We start from the raw sequence: 14,116 nt of genomic DNA, 5'->3' as shown, positions 1-14,116 counted from the left end.
ATGGAGAATTTCACAGATCCTCCAACGGATCGCAGAACAGCGATTGACTGCCGCCGGCATTTCCCATCCCATCGCAGGATCCGTCAATCCGTCAATCCGTCGGAAAGTGTATGGGGGCCTTAAGTCCAAGATGCACCTCGGAAAATTGTGTATTTTGCTTAGGTAAGGTAGAGCTGGCTGTTTAGGCATAATGTGCCCAGCTTGGTAAGGATGGCATATACGCCTCCAGGAGATATCAGTATTTGTGTTCTCTTGATACCACTAGAGGGGTTTTGAGCACAAATGTGTCTCAGCTGGCATGGCTATTTATCAGCATTTTTAATGCGCCCAATTAACAGATAAGAGCAATTTCAGTGACAAAAAAGGCGCACATTGCTTTTACGCTTAACTCTACATGAGCCTCACTGTGCATTACTGTTGAAGTTTTTCTGAAAGTATTTAAATTCAAGGGCTTAAGCCACCTATTATTATACACATTTGAAAACATTTCACCTTTTTGAAACATTCACAAGAATAGCACCAGATCTGCAAGTGTGCAGCCAAACCGTTATTTGTCAGGTTCAGTTTTGCACACCGTTCCACATACAGATGTGTCCACATACATCTATCCCCCGCGCGCTGCAAGTCTCGCTACACATAACGCGGGAGCTACATGTGACTCGGTAGCGCCGAGCATCTTTTCGTGCGACTTTTTACCTTCAAATGCGTCTTGTTTGCACTGTGGCGAATAGTTCGCACATGCAGCTTCTGCTGATTAAAATGATATGCAGTATGCTTATATTCTGTCTGCGACTACGGGTGTATCTGCATTCGAAACGCTACGTTACAGTATTACAGCTGCTGACACATGCAGATACACCTGCAGTCGCTCACAGAGTATAGGCATGCTAATATATATATATATATATATATATATACACTCATTTTAATCAGCAGCTACCGAGTCACGCCACAGCATGGCGCGACTAGAAGGGATGTTTAACGCGCAAGGAGGCTAGATGTATGAGGACACGTGTACATTCTAATAAAAGCTATCTTTTGTTTAACAGTGTGAGTGGTATTTAGTTTATTTTCTTGCAGTTATTTATAGTATTAATTGTACCTTTTCTCTTCAGGAAACAGCAATGTACTTTTCTGTGTTTTGATTCGGAGTGTGTTTTACAGAACTTTTTGAAAATATATACAGGGAAATTCAATTAGCCACGTTACTTTACTGCCGGCTACTTGATCCCCTGGGCTAATTCAGTTAGCCCCGAAGCTTGCACTTAGCAGGCGGCGTGGCCTATTCACGGGAGGTGCTGCCACGCCCTTCTTAGAAAAAATAAGAAAATATTTTCTGTGGTGCTGATGAGATGGGCGCTGTGACCCCTCAGCCCAGGGCAAATCTGGGGGGGCGCGATCAGTGTGATCACTCTTCTCCGCCTTTGCACAGGCAGAGGAGAGAAAAATGTGGCAGTTGTCTCCCTGGTCCCACTGCAGCCCTGCCCAGCGTGTGCTGAGCTGACGGCTGCTTATCGGGCATTTATTTTAAGGAGCTTAGCAGGCTCCGAATAAAAATCCCAGATAACTATCTGTTTTCGGTCAGACGCCGTCTTTAACACATAGGGTTCATGAACTTATCACGGATCCTGTGCGTATTCGCCCGAAAACAGATAATTTTTTGGGCGAATAAATTGCGATTTAAATTACCCAAAGGTAATTCAAGTGTTAAAATCCCGAAAAATTATCGAGTCTAATTGAATTCCCCCCTTAGACTAAAAGCTAACGATTTTATGCAAGAGAAAAATAAAAGCAGACTTAGTAGTTACATATATGGATGTTTTTATTTACAGTAAATTTGGACAGATTTAAAAGTAAACTGCAGGAAGGCTCACAATAGCAAGCTGATCAGTTTTTGGAAGGTTCAATCTGAGTTAATAGGTAATGTCAGGGTGTTTGAGCTCTCAGTGACAACATTAGGTAGCATCTGTCAACTCTTGTTCATTTCAGTTCTCCTCTACTGTAAGTGGAAAATCCATCCGGTTAAAGCTTGTGCTTCATCTTCCTTTGGTATTATAAGAAGTGGTTGAATTGATTAGCAAGTATGGTCTTGTAATTAGGTAAATGGATTATGAGCTCTTAGAAAAAAGGTCTTCTTGCTCCTGTTCCAGTATCTGCAACGTTGGGAACTTTTATGATTTTCTTCAACGTGCTTCTAATTTTGCCCATAATTTTTTTTTTAATTATGTGAGTTTGATGAGCTCTTATACCTGAGGACAAGGCAGCTGATCGCTGAAGGTCTGATACACTGGCTGACCACCTCTCTCTTTAAAAATAAAAAAAATAAAGATACTTCGAAAACATTGATTCTGTAGAAAGACATGGGTGCCTCATCCACTTTGGGATATATACATCTCATACTTATTTAACATTACAGCAAATGCTAACTTAGTAATACTTGCCCATAATGCAGGACTGATCAACTATCACCTTGTACAGCCCTGAACAACAATGTTGATATATCTGTAGACGCCAGAGCTTTAGGTTATGGATGACAGAGGACCAATCACTCTGTGTTCTGAGACCTATGTATCTGTGTCCTATTGATTTTAAATATTAGAAACTAACACAAACTTCAAAACATGTTCAATAAATATGCTGTTGACTTTTTAAAGTCAGGTGGTCCATGTTGGTGGATGGTGAGAACAGTATAAACTCTTTACATTGAACGGTGACGTAGAAGAGAGCGAAGATGTTTCCCTCGTCTCCAGCCAGTAGTTCGGATGAAGAGAAGTGTATGTGTGTGTGTTACTTTTTGTGCATTATCACAGTGATCTGTTTGTAATATTGGTGTAGTTTTTCACACTTAACAGCTTTGCAGGAACATCCAGAACTGAATGGGTTATAAGATGCTTTTAATAAAGTGGTAGCTCTTAAAAATTATTTGTGAATTGATTTAGCTGAAAGCAGATAAAATGTCTTGTTAACAGACACTACATAAGCTCCATGCAAAACTAACATGGATCATATTTCCTCCTTTAGTTGTTTGTGGTTAGATCAATGAAATCTAAGAAAACAATGTGTTGGTTCTAATATTCCACTTGATGACCACTTTCAGAGATGGCAAAAGTCATTTGCTTTGGATGTCGAGATATCTACATATCTGCTGATGGTCTCCAATTTTACTTTTATACAGTAATGTGTAAGAAAAGTATCAATATTACTGATGCACTGACCTGACACGAAGACAATACTGTTCTATTGAAAGAAAGTATTTAGTATTACATTCACAATAACCTTCACCATTTTTAATGTATAAAAAGAAAACACCTATCCCATAGACATTTTGTAAGCCTGTATTAAGTGACTGTCAATTTGCTAATGCAGCCCCACGATTGCATTCATTGAATTGAATGACTGCAGTCCTATGCACTTTATTATGTTGGCATCAGACACCTCCGTAACAACTTCACGCTAAGCTTGTCTAGCTTCTATGCATGTGAAAGGCAAAAGTCCTGATCACACACTGGGTCAGCGTTTCTGTGCAGGCACCACCTCAGTAAAGTATTGAAGCTATTACTTTTTAATTTGATAAATCATCATGGCATACAAAGATTTGCAACCTGGGACAAATGCCACATTAATACAATTATCTTCTAATGTCACAGTAAGTAACTTGTCTCTAAGACACCCAAATATATTATTAATAATTGAAACCGATTACCTCATTATGCCAAGTCCAAGGTGTAGGCTTTAGAACATTTTCAGAACTTTTCACACTTTCTTATACATGAAAATGTATATTAAGTGATGCATTTTACAATACATTTGTTATTTTGAGCATTACACATCTTTCATAGAATAAAAATCAGTTCTAGTACAGATCCTAGGTGACTTAATGGTATGTTAGGGTTTAGTAATTCTTCTATTTTTGACATTTCTGCTGTCATTGGTGGTGACAAATAATTTAGATAACTGGTATGTTCTCGATGTAGAAATGGACAATAATATGTACTCTTCCCTGTTGTTGGATTGAAGTTTCTATTTTCCGTACACCTACTACAGAAACCAACCATTTCTATTGGGTCACTTATTGTTTTTAATAATACTGTATTTTGCAAAGTGGTAACATTCATTACGTGCCATTTGTATTACATTGCAGGGTTTAAATTCTTTGCTCATACCAATAATTTGTAAACTGATGAGCAATATTGGCTGGCGATGTGTGGACAGTTAGTATTGACTGGGTACCAGTTGTTTTGGATGGTATGAAGTTATTTTACCTGTGGCCGGGATGCCGACCGTCGGAATCCCGACGTTAGAATCCCAACCCGGGACTAAAGATAGGCGCGCCGAAATACAGACACCTATCTTTAGCCTGATGACGAAATCCCGATAGCCGCATCCCGACCGAAGGCAAGCGGGGCTTTCTAGCTGTTAGCCTCGGGGGGAGGGTTAGTTTTAGGCACCCACTCGGAAGGGTTAGGCTAGGGGAAGGGAGGGTTATGGTTAGGCACCCCCCCAGGAGGGTTATAGTGCGGGAAGGAGGGGTTAAAGTTAGGCACCACTAACGGAGGATTAGGGGTTGGTAGGGATAGGTTACTTACCTCCCCTGTCGGCATCTTCTCCCTTAGGGCTTCCGGCGATGGGATATGGGACTTCATACTCATTCTGTTATGGACTGGATGTCAAATGGATGACAGTAACAACGTTGACCTTCATAATGTCGACAGCACAATGATGATAGTTATGGTGTCAACATTGCTAAAATGATGACAGGCAACTGGTCTACATTATCAGAATGTTGACATTAGGGTTAGGCTGTTGTGGAGGTTAGGGTTAGGCGACAGAGAGGGGGGATTGTAAATTAGGCTTACGCACTAGAGGGAGGGGTAGGGATATCAGAGAAATACTAAACAGAACACTGGAGAATCTGAGCTCTGACTCAGAAGTGACTTTAACATGACCTCCGGGACCCGGAAGACACTGCTGCAGCAACCAGTACAAAATGTTGACATGTTAGAATGTCGACATTTCACCACTGTCTACATGTTGATTGTTGACATGATGAAATTTGACATTTCATATCCAAACCGATCTTGACCTGTAGTATGCTTCTGCAATTCCATTTTTCTACTTCAGGGTCCATAGGGTATCCACAGGATACCTTGGGGTATAGGTGTGACGTCAGTCGCAGGGCACCAAAGAGTTAAGCTTTCAGCCTCCCAGGATGCACTAGGTCCCCCTCCTATACCCCGCCCCCAGGCCAAGGCACCTCAGTTTAGTTTGGTGCCCGGCCGGAGTCGGGTGCACCTGTTGGAGTGGGGGCTAGAAGAGCCCCTGAAGCTTTTTCTTCATGCAGCTGTGGCTGCACATCTGGATGAACAGCATGGACAGTCAGTCCTGACGTCCATGCTGTCTTCCCTACACCCCGCCGGTACCAGAACGCCGGTACTGATCCGGGGATGCTGGTGGGCGTCTGGGGTCACAGCTAGCGGTGACCCCAGATGCTCCGGACCATGGCCGGATTCAAGGGGGACAGAGGTAAGCAGCGGGGTCCCGCGGTGGGTCCCCGCTGATCACATGGTCCTAAGTCCCCAGGCAGGGGGCTCCCTGGGGACTGGCTGCAGCGTGGAGCCAGGCGACCAACCTGCGCTTCCACTACCCCCTGGGACAGCGGACCGCAGCAGAGCGGTAGCGCTGCGGCGTCCCAGGGGTTAAATGCATGCCAGGGGAGCGCGCCTTCCCTGTCTCACAGCCGGCGCCTCCCCCGCTGCACACAGCCCTCTCTGCACTGTGCTGACTGGTCCTGTGTCAGCGCTCCTCCCCCAGGCCAGCTTCTCTCTGCTCCTCGGCGGCCATCTTCTCTGCAACGCATGGTGAACGCTGCTGGAAGTCTGGAAGGAAGCATCGTGGTCTGGGTCCCCCCGCATACCTCTCCTCCGCTGTGGCTCAGGTCTGTGTATGCAGCGCTGTGTCCTACCAGGCCCTGTGTCTGTGTAGTTGAGTGATCAGCGCTGTTAGTGCAGGAATTGTTATTTCTCTGCATTGTATGTGACTGTGCTAGCGCTGCCTGTAACTATTCTTCACTAAACTGTCAGCTTTATTACTGTCCCTGTTCTTTCTGCTAAAGCCCTTGCGGTGCGGTGCTGCAGGGTGGTCTCTCGCCTATTTAATACTTAATTGGTGAGAGAGGTCACATACGTGGTGCCATCATGTCTGAAAGTGATTTTCCCCTCCGGCTACAGTGTACCACGTGCAAAGTACCGTTAGCGGAGGGGGAGGGTAGCGCGGAGGGCCTTTGCCGGCAGTGTTGTCCATGGCGCGGCCTATTACGGTTACAGCACCGGTACAGGAGCCGCCCTGGGCTTGTTTCGCTCAGGCGTTAACAGCTTTAGTGGGCCAGTTAGCTCCGCAGCCCGCGTTTACTCCGATGGGTTTGTCCCAGCAGTCTGTGGTGTCGTCACCCATGCAGGGGTTCCCACGACAATTGGTGGTACCCCACAGTCTCCCTATTTCCCCGCTCCCGGGTTCTCAGGAGCCAGCGTGGGTTAACTCCCTGACGAGTTCTTTACAGCACTTGTCGGATGTATTGCAAGGGGAGTCTGTGATGCGGCCTCATAAAAGGCCGGTGGCGTCTCTGTCCGCTCCTTATGAGGATGACGAAGGGACGTCTGATGATGGGGAGATTCTGGATCCTTACGATCAGGAACCTTTCCATACTAAGGACGCTGATGCTAAGTCCAAAGTATATATTCCTGGACTTATTCGGGCGGTCCGCACAGCCTTGGTGATTGAGGACGAAGTTCCCCCAGCGGCTAAATCTAAGTATGCCTTTTTCAAAGATGTGAAGGGCGATGCCACAGTCTTTCCTCTTTCGGGTCAGTTGGTGGACCATTTAGAGGAGGCGTGGAAACAACCTGGCAAAAGATACCAGCCGCAGAGACGCCTGGCGGTGGCTTATCCGTTCGCGGATAATTATTTTGCTAAGTGTGAATCCCCTCCACAGGTGGATTCTCACGTGACCCGTCTTGTCCGTAGTGCCACATTGCCGATGCCATCCATGTCCTCCCTTAAGGATGCTACGGACCGCAAGGTAGAAATCTGCCTGAAGTCCGCTTATTCCCTTGCAGGGGGGGCAGCACGGCCGGCTATGGCCATTTGCTGGGTTGCCAGAGCGATGGAGCGCTGGGCGGATTCATTAGAGGCTTCTTTTGAATCCGACTGTCCGGCCGAACAAGCGGAGTTGATTGGCAATCTCCGTGATTCGGCCACCTACATCAACGAGGCGGCTCTAGACATTAGTACTCTGGTGTCTAGAATTTCTTCAGCAGCGGTAGCTGCTCGTCGCACCTTGTGGCTGCGATCCTGGAAGGCGGACGCAGATCCAAGAAAGGTCTGGAAGCGTTGCCGTTTACCGGAGAAGTTCTCTTCGGTCCGGATCTGGATAAGATTGTGGCCACGCTGGCGGCAGCCAAATCTGCTTGTCTCCCGTCGGCCGCTGCTCCTTCTGGTTCTGGACCATCGTCCTTTCGGTCATCTAGGGCCCAGGGCAGGCCCAAACCACAGTCGTTTCCTCGACAGGCTGGCCCTAAGAAATCGGGCAAGCCCCGGAAACAGGCATGGAGTACCAGACGTCCGGCCCCCAAGCCAGATGACAAGCCTGCGGCCTGACGGTCCGGGTCTCCCCTTGGGGGATCCCAGGGTGGGAGGCCGCCTGCTGCAGTTCTCCCGGTGTTGGTCGTTCACTACGACAGACACTTGGGTTCTGGAGGTGGTCTCTCACGGGTACGCCCTCTCCTTCCGGCACAGACCCCCGGCTCGATTCTTCACCACGGGTCTACCATCAGACCGGAACAAGGCTACGGAGCTGCGGAAGGTATTGCACACTATGCTCCAGGCTGGAGTTATAGTGCCTGTTCCATTCTCCCAGAGGGGCCAGGGTTTCTATTCAAATCTATTTTTGGTACAGAAACCCAATGGGTCATATCGTCCGATTCTCAACCTCAAAGCACTCAACAAGTCTTTGCGGGTCCCGAAGTTTCGGATGGAGACCCTACGGTCCATCATTCTGGCGCTGGAACCTGGGGACTACATGGTGTCATTGGACATACAGGACGCTATGGCGGTCATGGCGGCTTCTCTGCGGCTGCAAGGAGTCCGAATGTTGCCGTACTTGGACGACCTGTTATTGGTGGCAGGATCTCCAGAGCTCCTGTTACACCACTTGGACCTGACCATTGCACTGCTGCAACGGCATGGCTGGCTAATTAACTGGCAGAAGTCCACTCTAATCCCGTCTCGGAGGATTCTGCATCTTGGAGCCTTATTGGACTCGGGACAGCAAAGGATCTTCGTGACGGAGGACAAGATCTCTGCTTTACAGTCAAGGGTGCGCAGTTGTCTGCACAGCCGCCGGGTGTCCTTACACTCGGCGATGAGGTTACTGGGCTCCATGGTGTCGGTGTTCGACATGGTGGAATACGCCCAGTTTCACTCTAGACCTCTGCAGCACCTGATCCTGTCCAAGTGGAACGGGCTGCCTCAGTCTCTGAAGTTCCAGACGATTGTGCTCACCCCGGAGGTTCGCCTGTCCCTTGCGTGGTGGTTAAAGATGACCCACCTCAACAAGGGACGTCCGTTCTGGGTTCCAAATTGGGTCCTGTTGACAACGGACGCCAGTCTTCGGGGCTGGGGAGCAGTTTCGGGTCCACACTTGTTCCAGGGCAGGTGGACACCGACAGAAGCGGAGCTTCCAATAAATATCTTGGAACTCCGTGCGGTCTTCAATGCTCTCCTGCAGGCACAGCGGTTTCTCCAGGGTCACCCGGTGCAGGTCCAGTCGGACAATGCTACCACCGTGGCCTACATAAACAGGCAAGGAGGAACTCGCAGTCGGGCGGCTCTCGTAGAGGTCTCTCGGATCCTGGTTTGGGCGGAGCGCAATCTTCCGGCCATATCAGCGGTCTTCATCCCGGGAGTGCTAAATTGGGAGGCGGACTTTCTAAGTCGCCAGGACGTTCATCCAGGGGAATGGTCCCTGCACCCGGACGTTTTTCAACTACTGGTGGACAGGTGGGGTCTTCCAGAAATCGACCTCATGGCGTTCCGGCACAACAACAAGTTGCCGGTGTACGGGTCTCGCACAAGAGACGAAGGGGCGTCTCTGGTGGATGCTCTGTCCGTCCGGTGGACGTTCAGGTTCGCATACCTGTTCCCTCCGGTCTCCCTTCTTCCACGGGTAATCCGGAAATTCAAACAGGAAGGAGGGACGCTCCTGTTGATAGCTCCCGCGTGGCCCAGACGGCACTGGTTCTCAGACCTTCAGGGTCTGTCCGTGGACAGTCCTCTGCGGTTGCCGCTACGACCGGACCTTCTGTCTCAGGGTCCTTGTCTTCACCCGGACCTGACTCGGCTGTCCATGCTGAGGTCCTGGGGGTTTGCCAGCTCTGTGGTGTGTACCATGTTACGAGCTCGGAAACCGTCTTCCGCGAGGATATACCATCGCGTGTGGCATACGTTCTTCCAGTGGTGTCGACCGAGAGGTTATGCACCGCGGGAGTTTCGTCTGTCTCGGATTCTCGCCTTCCTGCAAGCTGGACTAGATCATGGGCTTCGCCTTGCTTCTTTGAAGGTACAGGTTTCGGCCCTATCTGTCTGGTTTCACCGTAGGATTGCTACAATCCCGGATGTGCGCACCTTTATGCAAGGTGTTCTCCGTATTCAGCCGCCCTTTGTTCCACCTGTGGCGCCTTGGGATTTGGCTGTGGTCCTGAGGACTCTCCAAGGACCGCCGTTTGAACCACTGGGCTCAGTGGATATTAAATGGCTAACAGCTAAGACTGTTTTCCTTCTGGCCGTTGCTTCAGCCAGACGTGTTTCTGAGTTAGGGGCTCTTTCTTGTAGACCCCCTTTCTTGTTTTTTTCATGGGAACAGGGCAGTGCTCCGCACTCGGCCCGAGTTTCTCCCCAAAGTTGTTTCCCAGTTTCAGGTTAACGAGGAAATAGTTGTTCCGGCCTTTAACTCACCGGGTCTTTCCGTGGGTGAGGCCTCTTTGGATGTTGTGCGGGCCTTAAGGACTTATGTGGACCGCACTTCTTTGTTTAGGAAGTCGGACGCTTTGTTGTCCTCTATGGCTTCTGTAAAAAGGGTTGGCCTGCTTCAAAGCAAACTTTGGCAGCCTGGATCCGTATGGCTATTTCTGAAGCTTATCTTCATGAAGGCCTACCGGTCCCTCCTTCTCTGAAGGCTCATTCCACTAGGTCTGTGGGTCCTTCGTGGGCAGCTTGACGTGGTGCCTCGGCAGTTCAGATCTGCAAGGCTGCTACGTGGTCTTCTGTCCATACCTTCGTGAGGTATTACAGGTTTGACACCTTCGCCTCTCAGGATGCTTCCTTCGGGCGGCGGATTCTCCTTTCTGCACAGGAGCGTCCCCACCCTTAAAGGATACTGCTTTGGGACATCCCCAAGGTATCCTGTGGATACCCTATGGACCCTGAAGTAGAAAATATGAGATATGGTAAGAACTTACCCTTGTTATCTCTATTTCTACGAAGTCCATAGGGTTCCACAGGACTCCCGCCCTGTCGCACCTGTGCTGCAGATGGGCTTTGCTCTGGTCACCGGTTTTCCGTCTCCCTCTGGTGAGAATGTGATTCTTGTATGTGTCCAGATCTTTGTTCTCTCTCTTCCTTCTCCTCCTCCGGCCTATGGCTTGGTAACTAACTGAGGTGCCTTGGCCTGGGGGCGGGGTATAGGAGGGGGACCTAGTGCATCCTGGGAGGCTGAAAGCTTAACTCTTTGGTGCCCTGCGACTGACGTCACACCTATACCCCAAGGTATCCTGTGGAACCCTATGGACTTCGTAGAAATAGAGATAACAAGGGTAAGTTCTTACCATATCTCATATTTTATGTTACTTTCATTTACTGAACATAAACTCCAGCAACATTTTAGCTATGTACTTATTATGATTTCACAGTTTTCTTGTTATTTTCCTTCAGAGATGTTTTTTATACCCCCGAAAGCGAAATAGCTATGCCGGGTGATCTAAATGACTGTCTGAAAAGCAATGCGGTTAGTTAAAGTTGGAGGACATTTAGTAAAGTACAGTTGCATAAAACTAGTCAAGAACACCAGTTTCTAACTTGAATACATTGTAATACATAATCATTTTGACCCTATTAAGTACTAGGTTGCACTTAAGTTCAATTTATGTACTCCTTTGGCCTACCGTAAGCTATTTTGCACAGTTTCAGCTCGCTTAATATTGGTGCTACAATTTTTATTATGGAAATAGTTTGTTTACCGTATGAAGAAGTAAATTATTTATGGGTGTTAGCCCTTCATTTTTAGAAAACATGCAAGAATACTATAGAACACTGAAACAAGAAGGAAATCATGGGTACATTAACACATAATTGAGTATACATAGACAATGAAAACTCTGTAGGCAAATCCCTGCAATCTGTCTTCAAACATTAGATGTATTGTTAACCTGGTCACATGCATTTTAGTGCTGGCTTTTTTTTGTTTCTTTTAATATTTTGTGCAGTTACATTAGGGTACAGTTAATGCACATATGTCACTGATCAAACAAATGATTGCTACACACATTTTTTATTTTACAGTAGAGAGAATTGTTTAGCTTTGCATTAAAAGTGTGTGTGTGCAGTTTATTAACACTTTGATAAATGAACACAGATCGGATTTAATGTGGGTTAAAAGAGTAACCGTATACCAAATGTAATACTTGTTGTAACCTTATAACAGGCCTATTTTGGGAAGTTATGAAACCCACAACTAAAAAGTGCCTCCTCCGGGGAAATGTACAGTATAACTATACAACTCGATACTTTCATGTTTGCAAAAGGTGCTAAAAATTAATGCTAAACTTTTTTTAATTAAAGAATTATGCCATTCCTATTTTGTTGCTACTATCCTGGACAGTGCAGTTTCACGGTGGTTGGCATTGCTGTCTCACAGTGCTAGGATTATAAATTCAGTTCCAACCAGAACCCTCCCTATCTGTGTTGAGTTTGCATGGTCCCCCCATGCTTGGATGGGTTTTCTCTTGGTCCCCTGGTTTATCAACACACTTCAGACTTATTGGTAGTTTAATTGGCATCTGATAAAATTAATTCTAGTGTGTGTCTGTGTGGTAGGTAGGTTCCACTGGTGTCTAGTGTAAATGTATAAGTATTCTCTGGAAAGCGCTGCAAAATTATTATCATTATTCTTTATTTATATGGCGTCACAAGTGTTTCGCAGCACCTAACAATGTACATAAATAGGTGAGCAGAACAAGAGAACAGTGGGTGCCCATACACTGGGCAATAAAGCAGCTGATCTGACTAATTGGTACGATTTCGCTGCTATATCGTACCGTGTATGGGCATGATATCAGATAGTGGGCGCACACGTGGAGTCGTACATTGCACCTCCAGATCTTACTGCAGGCTCAGTCGATCTGGGGTTGCAATGTGCCATGCAGCGATATGCGGGTGGGGATGCTTGCATATTGGGCGGTCGGCCACTTGATCGCACCGTGTGTGGTAACCGCCCAATATGTAGGCAGTTGGATCCCCCGTCGCGTCGCAAGGTGCAAATCGCACCGTGTATGGCCGTCTTTACAGTACAAGACGTTGCAGGACAAGTACATTGTATATAAACATTGTTGCTACAGCGGTCATATCACTCAAATATGTAGCAGGGTGGCAGAAGTCAAGGATTAGGTGGTGTTGTAAGGAATAGATAGTAGTATAAGTCAGGGAAGTCATATGTAGGCGGTATATAAATATGAATCTAGTTTAATGAAAAAAAATAGATGCTTTACCTATTTATGTACAACTCATAGATATAAGTTCAGCCTTTGCCAGTTGTGATTGATGATAACACACCAAGAGCTTCATAAGGAGGCCTATTCCCTATGGTGCGTACACATGGGCCGTTTGTCAGCGATAACGATATCTCTGAACGATCTCCCTTTAAAAATCTCGGTGTGTTGGATGAACGCTATCATTCATCCACACAAAAAAGCCAACGACCCACGATCAGCGATCGCGGACTCCTATGGAGAGATAACTATATCGTCCAGGTTGGCCTGCATGCATGGACGATATCGTTATCGTCCATGCGGGAACGCGCATCGTTAGTGGTGGGTAAGTTGGTTAGTACTTAAGAAGGAACGATATCATTATCGTTAATTTTTATCGTACCGTGTGTGCGCACCATAAGGTAAGCACCAAGTTTTTATAACTGCGTTCTCCTTATATCCAGAAAAATGGTCTACTTGTCCTTAGATCAGAATCAATTAACCATAATTCATAGGGGAAACAAGAAAGTGATGTAGTTGTGCTGACTGTTTTGCTCTGTGTTTATATTGTCATAATTGTTAGTAAAGCGATGTACCCTGAATGTTTTGTTTTTTTCATTATGATTTGCTTTTCTGTGTTTTTTTTTTATTCTTAACCTGCAGGTGCTCCATTTTGTAATTTCTAGTATGAGCACCTGCACAAAAAAGTCACCGAGGTCATTCAGATACTGGGCCTGATTCAGACCCGGTCGCAAGCGCTGATCGCTCGCAACCGGGTCGATGGTGGCCCAGAGCGCATGCGCACGACGGAGCATGCACGAGACCTGGATAGCGACGGGCAATCCGTCGCTCCGGGTCTCGTACCAAAGGGGGCGTGCTGTCGATGTTGAGTGACAGCACGTCCCCTTTGGTGGGCGGGCCGGGGGAGTGGCTGCCCAAACAGATTCGTTCCCATGTGAACGCCTCCGTTTGGGTCCGGCCCCACTGACATCACGAGTGATGTCAGTGGGAGAGATTTCGGCTCTGTTGCAAGCCCGATGGTCCACAAGGGTCTCGTTGCAAGCCCGATGGTCGCGATGGTCTCGACCAGCGCTACAATCTTCCTGGACGCTCGCTATAGCTGTGGGTGGTCACAGCTATGCGAGCGGCCAGGATGCCGTTCTAAAAAAAAAGACCGTCCCTGATTCAGAGCGAGCGCTCTGTCAGATTGTCCAGCTCTGAATCAGGGCCTCTGTGTTTTGCTGAACTTACTGTTTTTATGAATACACAACTTTAAAATAACCACTTAGAGAACAACTTTTATAAATACACCTGTTTCTAAA

At 47.1% G+C, this 14,116-nt stretch overlaps 1 protein-coding gene across 8 annotated transcripts in view; it reads left to right on the top strand.

The window, feature by feature from the left end:
* The window catches only part of ARID1B (AT-rich interaction domain 1B), a 490,367-nt gene that overhangs the window by 123,767 nt on the left and 352,484 nt on the right, over positions 1-14,116 (top strand). The gene's annotated exons all lie outside the window — the stretch shown is intronic.

This window comes from Taudactylus pleione, unplaced genomic scaffold (assembly GCF_031769625.1).
Source record: "Taudactylus pleione unplaced genomic scaffold, aTauple2 ptg000473l, whole genome shotgun sequence".
Classification (NCBI taxonomy): Eukaryota; Metazoa; Chordata; class Amphibia; order Anura; family Myobatrachidae; genus Taudactylus; species Taudactylus pleione.
The sequence above is the reverse complement of the archived record's forward strand: the minus strand, read 5'-3'. Positions and strand labels throughout refer to the sequence as shown.